The sequence below is a fragment of the Benincasa hispida genome, chromosome 2 (assembly GCF_009727055.1).
Source record: "Benincasa hispida cultivar B227 chromosome 2, ASM972705v1, whole genome shotgun sequence".
Lineage (NCBI taxonomy): Eukaryota > Viridiplantae > Streptophyta > Magnoliopsida > Cucurbitales > Cucurbitaceae > Benincasa > Benincasa hispida.
Genome location: NC_052350.1, coordinates 14,228,920 through 14,239,892, shown reverse-complemented (window position 1 = coordinate 14,239,892; position 10,973 = coordinate 14,228,920).

Below are 10,973 nucleotides of genomic sequence, written 5' to 3'. Positions count from 1 at the left end.
AATTAATAATTTTATCAATTTAAACTCTAAAATATAAGTAATATCAATTTAAACCTCAACATAATAACTGTATCAATTTAAACTCTAAACTTTCGTAGATATATCAATTTAAACCTTAAACTTTTATAAGTGCATCCAAATATAACATAGTGGAGGATTTAGATTTATACACTTGTGAAACTCTAAGGTCTAAATTTACACAATTATGAAAGTTCAATATTTAAATTGACACCGTTATTAGTTTGTGGTTTAAATTATACATAAAGTTCAAGGTTTAAATTGATACAATTGGTTTAAGGTTCAAATTAATACAACCCCAAAAGTTTAGGGGTGTAAATTGATATTTGTCTCAGCTTTTTCTTTTTCCTGTTGCCTATTTCAAAATGTGTTACCTGTCATATTAAGTGGGAGTGCAAGTTTAATAATAATTTCTCCATTTTTATATGGGGTCGTTTGATGTTGGCACGAGTAGGTGGTTTCCCTTTTGAGTTATAGGATTGCTTGCGATTCTTATATTCGAGTGAGAAGTTGGACAAGGTGATGGTCATTATTTTAAATTTTTTGAACCTTATAGATGAGGTATGCTTTAGTAAATGGGTGCTTGATCTGATTTTGCTCAAGATGGGAATTAATTCCTAACGTAAGGACCCTGTAGATGGTTTAGGTCATACCTCATGAATACTCCTACTAGATTGGTAATTGGAAATTGAATGTAGATGCAACTTGGTCGTCGGTGAGTGGCAGAGGTAAACTTGGCTGGCTAGTTCGAAATCGTGAGGGTAGATGGTTTTGGGAGGTTACAAGTTTATTTAGAGGGGTGGAAGTGTTAGTCTACTAAAAGTGGAAGCATTGTTGAAGGGCTTATGTGCAATTTAGTAGGAGTAGGATTAGAGATGTCCAAAAAATTCAATGGGTCGGGGCCCATGGGGACCCGCCACAAACAAAGTAAGGAATCCCCGAATACACAAGGATGGGGAGGAAGAGGGGATTTTTTTTTCCCATTTACATTCGGGGCCAGTGACGGGGATTATATTCCCTTCCTCGACCCCGCCCCGACTTTATATATAAATTATAAAATTTATATATATATATATATATTATATACTTTGTTAGGATAATTATTGGTGTATATATAAAAGTGAAATTGGATGTATAATGTCGGTTTTTAAAAAAAATGGATCTTTTCATGTCGGTTTTCAACCAACATTGAAGATGGGTTTTAATGTCGGTTTCAAACCAACATTAAATAATAAAACCCTATATTTTTCGCCTCCTTCTCTCTTACGCCCAAACCCTATCTCGCTCGTCCGTCTTTCACCCTTATTCACTCGTCCGTCGATCTCCTTTCACGTCGTCGCTCGCCCATGTCCGTCGATCTCCTTCACGCTCGTGTCCGTCGATCTCCTTGTTAGATTTTATGTCCTAAAACTCATAGTTTGTAAATTAATAAACATATTCTGTTTTGTTTTTCGATAAAGTTGTTATTGAAATTGTAATCTTAAATCCAATAAACTAAGGTCCCGAGGTTATTTAATGTAGTTTGAACTTTATGTAGTAACATAAATATGGATCAAGTTCAAATATATAGCCAAAATAGTCTATAGTATATGAATAAGGTTGGGCGCCTTATTCTGGGGACACTATGGATGCGGCCCACTTTGTAGTTAGTACAAACAATGTGATCCTGAATCGTTCATATAGAGATATTTGAGTGGGGGCATCTTATGCAATGATTTGCATAAGACTGAACCATGAAATAGTCATTTTTTACGTTATAAATATTGTTTTATATATTAAACTGACTATTTCATTAATTGATGACTTAGGTAACTTTATCTTAATCGTGAGCTAACTATGAACTCCTGTTCACTTGAAATTATCCTTAGATCTGCATAGGTGAAGGCAGCTCTTCATCGTTGGCCCAATAAGCCTCCAATTTCAGGGGTAAGATCGGGTGGATAGCTGGGAACATAGGGTGCAAGAGGGAATTCACTCCTACCCGTTATAGGGATAGTAGATAGGTCGTTCCTTTTAGTACTGAATCTAGGACTTGAACAAGGGGCTCCACCCTCTCCTTGGCCTGAGAGGGATTCGATTTATAGGTAACAACCTTAAATCAATTGTTCATTAGAGGATCAGTGGAACTTAAGAAACAAGATGTAGTCTTGGGGATAAAATGGTTTTTATGACCCAGCCGAGATTACGAACAACCTGTGAAAGATTAGCTTACTAATCATGGTTATATCAAATGGACACAAATATATCTATAGTAAGGGGAGTGCAATTACGGGACTATAGTGGAATGACCCGTTAGTTAACGAATGTTGATTAGCTCCGTCTAAAGAGTTTAGTCAGCTAATCTCGGATCGTTGGAGCCCATGATCTATAGGTCCATTAGGTTCCCCTACTAGCTCATATGGAATAAACTTATAACAGTATGATAGAATGATTTGAATTGTTCGAATTAGGTGAAGAGAGAGAAACCGACAAGTATATGTGATATAGTGGTCGGATTTTCAGTTTAAAGATTAATCTTTAATATTTAAATGTGATTTAAATATCAAGAATATGAATACGTTCATATTCGGAAGCTTAGAAATAATGGAAATGGTCAAAGATGTAAAAGTCAAAGAGTTGACTTTTGACTTTGAAAAAGTCAAACTTTGACCGGCCTTATATTCAAGTGTATTTGAATTTCGAGAAAACGAATGCGGATTCATGCTCGGGAGGTCAAAATTAGTCAACACAAAAAAATCATAAAAAGTCAAATGTTGACTTATTGGTCAACGATTGACTTTGACCAAATGACTTATTTTCCTTTGACCAAAGTTAATAGGAAAATCCAAACTTTTGTTGGATAATTTCACTAACAAAATAGTGGGCTAGGTGTTGATTATAGTAGAGACATTAAGCTCACTTAGAAAGTGGATTATAGTGTTGGATTTTTATGGATTTTGATCATGCAAATGTTGCATGGTTTTTTCTATAAACGGTCTTTTGAATAAAAAAACTTTTGCCATCATTTTTGCAAATGGTTTTCATAATTGGGCTAAAAATTAAAAACCCAAACTAAATTCATTTTTATTTTCCATCTCTCTTCTCTCTCTCGATTTTCTTCATCCATCGGGTCCACAACCCGGTTCTAAGTCCAAAGGATAGTGGATCAACTCTAGTAGTGGTCCGAAAGAGTTTGAATTGAGATTCAGCGAGGAAAAGCGATTTTCGGGAGCTTCAAAGGTAAGTTAATTTACTGTTTTTCCTTCATTTTAACTGTTGGTTTTCTTTTAATTAAAAGCAATTAGAGTATAATTAGATCCTAATTCCGCTACGTATATCTCGTGTTCCATCACTCCTTCACGCCGTCGACGTGAATGAGGACTGTAGGCCTCGTAGTCTCCGATGTTTGAATGAGGTAAGTTTGAGCAGTGTGGAATTAGTCATTCAACGAGGTATCTTCATATGTGGAATTAGTCATTCAATGATTTTTTTATTTTTTTTATTTTTTAAAAAAACATTTGTTTCAGGGTTTTGTGTGGAATATTCTTTCACGATTATCTAGATTTTGTTACAACACTCTAGTTTTCTCTTTTTTTTTTTGGTTATGTTTTTTTTTTTTAATTTTTGTATTGTGGTTTGGAATTTTTATGTTTTTGTTGATTTTCATTAGTTTTTCAATTCCCCCGATTTTTGCTGTTTAATTTTTTTTTCTTTTCATACACATTCTTTCACAAAACCATTTAGAGGGTTATTCTGAATAATCTTTGATTTCAAATTATAAAAGCAGCAAGTGAAAATTTCGATACAATGTAAACTATATACATGTTTGTAAGCAAATTTCTTTTGAATTTATCGTTTAGCTTGTAAAATGAGTTTATTAATTACCAAATTGCAGAAGATTTTAATTATTATTATTATTATTATTATTATTATTATTATGTTGATGACATTTTGTTCATTTGATTTTAGTTGCTACAGTTTTTCAAAGATAGAACCAAAGGGGAAGGGGAAATTTTATTAGGAGTGTTAATCACTCAACATATGATGTATATTTTACTTTTTCTTATATAAATTCGTAATTTCTATAGATTATGTTAATGGCATTAATTTGACTTCTCAATTATTATCTGTGATAATGCCTGGTTAAATAAAACCCAATAATTTTAGTAGAGAGAGTGTGGGATTGTTGGATGGTTAGGGTTGAAAAATGAAGTCATTTTTAGCTTGCCCACTTGAGGAAATAACATCTCCCAAACTTAAGACTAAGCCCTCTGGTCATTGAGACATGTTTAAGCTTTTACTTCTAAGTTGTAATCATTTCTCGTTTGTACTTCTTCTTCTCTCCTTTCATGTTTTTTTTTTAAGTTTACTTTCTGGTTTAATCCTCTCCTATTGGAATATTCTGTAAACCACCAAATCAAATCCATAAATTGACATCCAATTCTCTCTCTCTCCATAAACTTTTTCAGTGTCAAGCTGGTGGTATGTTGAGAATTGGATTCTCCTCCACCTCATTGGGAAACCTTGGTTTGATTTATTTGAGTTTGTATTGGCTTAATTCTATTATGTTAATGGTTCTTATAGATAAAATGGTTCAAAACTAGTAGGATAATTTTGATTCCTTTTGCTAAATGATGGAGAACTCTGATGATATCGAGGCTTGAATTCAGCAGACTCTAAATCTTTGTTTGGTTTTTGTGAGTCATTATCAGATGTGAGCTTCTAGAGATTGAAAAGGTCAAATAAGTAAGAAAGATGAAAGTTTCTTTCTTTTTCCTTTTTATAAAACATGGAAATGAGGTAATGTATTGTGCAACAGTTATCAATGTAGCTCCTAATTAGTATGCCTCTTTTATTTTGCTTAGTAGATGTATGAACTAATTGGATATTGGTTTCACTATCTCGTTTTCTCTATGATTAATTCACTTGAAATTAAAGAGTGCAAACTTTGGATTGTTAGTGAAGTACGTTTTTAGTCTTTGAGTTTGCTTGTTCAACTGCATATTTAGAATTAAACATTTGTTGCTTTCAGTTAAATATTACTTGTATTTTCTTAACACAGCTTCTTGCTTTATTATTCAGAATAACCATGAAATTTTGTTTTTTGGCTTTTATTTTTATCGATAGGAACTGAGTCCTTGATATTGACTCATACAAAACACGGTCTAAGGACACGGTTTATTGTGATATTTGTTTGGATTGATGTTTGTTTTGATTCAATACTTGATTTTGAGTGAAGTTTTTCATTTGTTAGGTTCAAGTTTGACGTGTAAGACTAAATTTTGATTCTTGGGAATTTTGAAGGAAGATAGGAAGATTGCATTTGACGTGTTTTAAGAAGGTTGATAAGTGGAGAAGATGCACCCAACACAAAAAGGACTTCATAACAACATTAATAACAATGACAAGGTAATATTTATAAGATGCTTATCTTAAAAGTCTATTTGTTCTAAATTTGTTGATGTTGCATATTTTACAATCATAATTTTATGCTTTTAAATTTTCCCTTGTTATTGTTTTTTTTTTTTTTTTTTTTTTTTTTGTAGATTAAGTGCATATTTTACAATCATGGATAAGTCAATGGGATGAAAATGATAGAATTTCAGGTTTTGAGTAAATGGGTTTAGGGGTCGAGGTGTTTATTAAAAATGGTCTACAACATTCAAATATACCGAATATCATGAGTTGTCCATGTTTGAAGTGTGTTAATGCAAAGACTCTAGATGTGAACAAAATAAGAGAACACTTATTTTTTTAATGGTATAGATCAAAGTTATCAGACATGGATTTTTCACGGTGAGTCATTACCGAATAAGAGAAACAATGAAAATATGTCTACTAGTGAAAGAGACGAAGTTGATGAGGATGATGTTGATATTGATGACACAATTGGAATGTTTGAGGCTGCATACAATAACTATTTTAGTGGAAAATCCGATAATTTTGAAGAATTATTAGATGATGCGAAGAAACCATTGTACCCAAATTGTAAAACTTTTTTTAAAATATCTACATTGGTAAAGTTATATAATTTAAAAGCTAAATTTGGATGGAGCGATAAGAGTTTCACCAAGTTGTTGGAATTAATTCATGACATATTACCTAATCCTAATGAAATTTCAACTTCTACTTATGAAGCAAAAAAGATGGTGGGTACTCTTGGAATGAAGTACGAAAAGATTCATGCATGTAGAAATGATTGTTGCTTGTTTAGAAAAGAACTCTTTAATGCAAATGTATGCCCTATTTGTGGTACGTCAAGATGGAAGCTTCAAAAAAATTTAAACGAAAGGGCTAAGAATATCCCTAGTCATATGGCATTTCCCCTCAATTCTAAGATTTGAAAGAATGTTTCGAAGTAAAGAAATAGCAAGATTATTGACGTGGCATGCTAAAAAAAAAGAAATAGATGGTTTATTAAAACATCCCAAAGATGTTATATCGTGGAAAAAAAATAGACAATTTGTGGCTAGAGTTTGGGTCAGAACCTAGAAATCTTCGTCTTGCTCTTTTGACATATGGGGTAAATCCACATGAAGATCTTAGTAGTAGATATAGTTGTTGGCCAGTGATGTTAGTGACGTACAATCTACCTCCATGGTTGTGCATAAAGTGAAAACTTTTTATGTTGACTGCACTAATATCTGGTCTTAAACAATCGAAAAATGATATAGATGTTTATTTAGCTCCGTTTAGTAGATGACTTGAAAAAACTTTGGAAAGATGGGGTAGAATGTTACGATGCATATGAAGAACAACGTTTCATGCTTAAAGCCATTTTATTATGAACCATTAATGATTTTCCTGCGTATGGTAACTTGTGTGGTTGTATGGTTAAAGGATATCATGCATGTTCAATTTGTGGAGAGAATACTTCATCCACTTATTTACCAAAAGGAAACAGGATGGCATATCTCGGGCATCGCAAGTTTCTACCCCGCCATCATCCATATAGGAAACAAAAGAAAGCTTTTAATGGCGCACGAGAATTAATATTTGGTCCATAACCATTTAGTGAGGAAGAAATTATTGCAGAAACAAGTAAGTATCAATATTCATTTGGTAAGAAAAGTATCAAAGAAAATAATAGTGGAGATAGCACTTCAACTTATTGGAAGAAAAAATCTATTTTTTTTCGAGTTAGAATACTGGAAGTATCTTGACGTGCGACATTGTTTAGAAGTGATGCACATTGAAACTAATGTATGTGCAAATCTTATTGGCACATTGCTTGATATTCCTGGTAAAACAAAGGATTGAATAAAGACTCAATTAGATTTGGTGGAACTAAACATTAGATCAGAGTTAGCCCCTCAAGTAGGAGAGAAAAAAGTTTTTTTACCTCCCGAATGTTATACATTAACACGAGATGAGAAATTGAGCTTTTGTAAGGTACTATAAAAAATTAAAGTACCTGAAGGCTATTCATCAAACATTCACAGTTTAGTGTCGCTCACAGATTTGAAACTTTACAGACTTAAGTCGTATAGCCATCACGTTCTTATGCAACAATTATTACTGGTAGCCATTCATGCTATTTTACCCAAACATGTAAGACTTGCAATTACTCGCCTATGCTTCTTCTTTAATGCTATATGTTGCAAGGCGACCGATTCATCTCATTTAAAGAGTATGCAAGAGGATATCGTTGTCACTCTATGCCTCTTAGAGAAGTATTTTCTTCCATCATTCTTTACAATAATGGTACACCTCGTAGTGCATCTCGTAAGAGAAGTTGAGTTTTGTGGACCTATTTATTTGAGGTGGATGTATCCTTTTGAACGATACATGAAAGTGTTGAAAACTTATGTACGAAATAGAAATTGACTAGAAGGATGTGTTGAAGAGACTATAGAGTTTTGTTTTGAATTCGTATCTGGTGTTAATTCTATTGGGCTAAACTCATCAACAAAGAAAGTGAATTCAAACATTGATAGAGCATTGTCAGCTGCTTCTTTTATCAGATCGAGTAAGGGCTGTCTCTTATACACATCTAGATGTGTATAAGAGACAGGTTTCATGCTTAAAGCTATTTTTATTATGGACCATTAATGATTTTCCTGCGTATGGTAACTTGTGTGGTTGTACGGTTAAAGGATATCATGCATGTCCAATTTGTGGAGAGAATACTTCATCCACTTATTTACCAAAAGGGAAGAGGATGGCATATCTCGGGCCTGTCTCTTATACACATCTAGATGTGTATAAGAGACAGATATTCTAGTTATGTGGTCAATGGTTACTACTATCACACAAAGAATCGCGATGATGTTAGGAGGGTTTAAAATAGTTGAGTTAGTATAACGGCTACCACAATGCAAGTCTCTAGTGCTAAGGATAAAAGACCCGTCATGTCAGATATGACCTTTTATGGTGTAATACAAGAAATATAAGAGCTTGACTATCATGGATTATCATTTATTTTATTCAAATGTAATTGGGTTGAGAATAGAACTTGAGTCAAAACAGACGAGTTTGAGTTTATTATTGTGGACCTCGATCGTATTGAACATAAATCAGACCTATTTATTTTATTCTCTCAAGCAAAACAAGTGTTCTGTGTAAAAGATCCCGCACATTCGGGTTGATCAATTGTTTCAACATCTCCACAACGAACAATTGAGGATGATTTTTATGATGAAATGGGAGACATGCTACAATAGTGTGGTTATGGAGGTATGCAAAGAATGCCTAATGTTGATACATTTACTGAGATTAATGATACAACATCCACATACATTAGACATGATTGTGAGGGTCGATGGGTTGATAAATAATGAATAAAATATGTTACGTCATTTACTATGGTTATATATATTTAAATATTAAGATTATATGTTTTTTGTGTGAGTAATGTTTTTTTTTTTTTTTTCCAAATTGACATGGAAACTCCAACAAGTAGCAACGAGGATGATAGAAATATGATCTCACAAAAATATAGTAGAATAAGTATACCACGTGGCCCAATTACAATGTTTGAGTTGGCACAAATAAAGATATCTGGACAACGGTTGACCATCGATTATAATAAACATGGACAACCGGTTGGATCTGGAACAGAGAAGATGCAGAGTTATATAGGAGTTTGTGTTCGACAACAAATTCTTATAACGTATAATTCTTGGAAAAAAGTTCCAAACCATTTAAAAGATAAAACTTTTTTATTGTGTAGCAGTATGTCTTCTAAACTTTTAATTCATGTGCATAGTAGTTCATTAGTTTAATGTTTAACTACTTTTTTCCTTGTGCAGATGTCATTCAATGTGGACTATTAATCCAAACATTATATACTAATGTCTGCATCTAGGAAGTTTCGGACTTTCAAGACAACGTTAACTCAAAAGTTCATACTTTCGTTTAAGGATGAACCCTCGGTCTTGCAATTTCCACCCTAACAATATTCTCATATAGAGCAAAATCATTGGACATCGTTCGTCAATGAACGATTGGGTGAAGAATGGGAGGTAAGTCATTCACAACAAATTACATGTCGACATTATCATTGTTTTGATAGGTAACTCCAACTAGATTTGTTGTACAGAAAATCAGTCGTGTTAAAAAAGAAAGACGTGTGAAATGTGTATATAATCACCACATTTCTTGGAAGGGCTATGTGAATCTTGCCCAAGAATTAGTGAGTTATTCGACTTAAATTAAATCTTTTATTCTAATATGTTTATGCTAATTCAATATGTATGTTCATGTAGAACCTATCAAATGGCCCTTCTTATTAGGCGACTTTATGGAAAGAAGCAAGAAAAGGAAAGAATAATGAATACTTTGATGAAGTTACTTGAGAATGTGCCGATCGGATTGTAAGTATATATTATGCAAAATTTAAGATGACATATATATAAGCTTAAGATGATATAGATTTGTGTGAAAATTGTAATATGTATTATAGGATAAATTGGTTGAAGTTCATGAAGATGAAGATGTTCTCACCGAAGCATTAGGTACGGAAGAACATTGAGGATGTGTTAAAGGAATGGGTGATTTTATTTCCCATTCTCAATATTTCAAATTAGTAAAACCAAAGTCCTCTATGAGCCAAGAAATTGAAGGAGACTCTAGTAAAAAAAAATGTTCGACATGCATGGTAAAGTATCAAAAGAAATAACTCACAACAGACAATCTCATCAGTCCAAATCATCTGTTGGAAGTGTTGCACCAAGTGCATCTGAAGAGGATACTGAGAAAATATCTACAAAAGAAGATACTGAAAAAATGTCTAAAGAAGATTTGGAGGTAATTTATTTATTGTGACTTTTAAATTTTAATCATATTGTACGTGTTTAACCATGCATGACATAAGTTCTTTTAAATTTGTTAAGGGGACACCATGCCACTTGGCTATAGGAACTGTAGATAATATTGTTGCAGTAACCACAACATTTGATGATGATGTGTCATGCTTAACTGTTAAAGTACTGATTGACATTGTCATTTGAGAAGATTTGCCTATACCAATTCCTGTGAAGGGTAAAATAAAGTTCTTAAAACAAGCAATGGACAACTTCGTAAAATGACCTCGTGAACTTGTAGTTATGGTCGACGAGAAAAAAGTATGTTTCCTTTTCAATATATGAGTTTGGTTATTTATTATTTTTCCTACTTTGAATTTTTGTAACTTTGGTTATGGTAGGATCATTCACCAATTAAGAGCTTCGGCCGGTCCTCTAAATATACTAACGCTAACGGTAACGGACATGCCATGTATAATATGAACGATGTAGACATGATCCGTATCTTGTTGGATGAGCATATATTTGGAAGAGACAAATTTGTTTATTTAGGGTGATGATCTGCTCCAATATTGCAATATGGTTGAAATAAGCTATATGTGTATTTTGACATACATTGCGTAAGTATTACTAATCTAGATTCACTCATGTATACTTTGTTTCATGTTGATAAATAATAACTTTTACTTTGTTTAGGTATCTTTGGGATGAATGTGGTCGTGATATTATGAA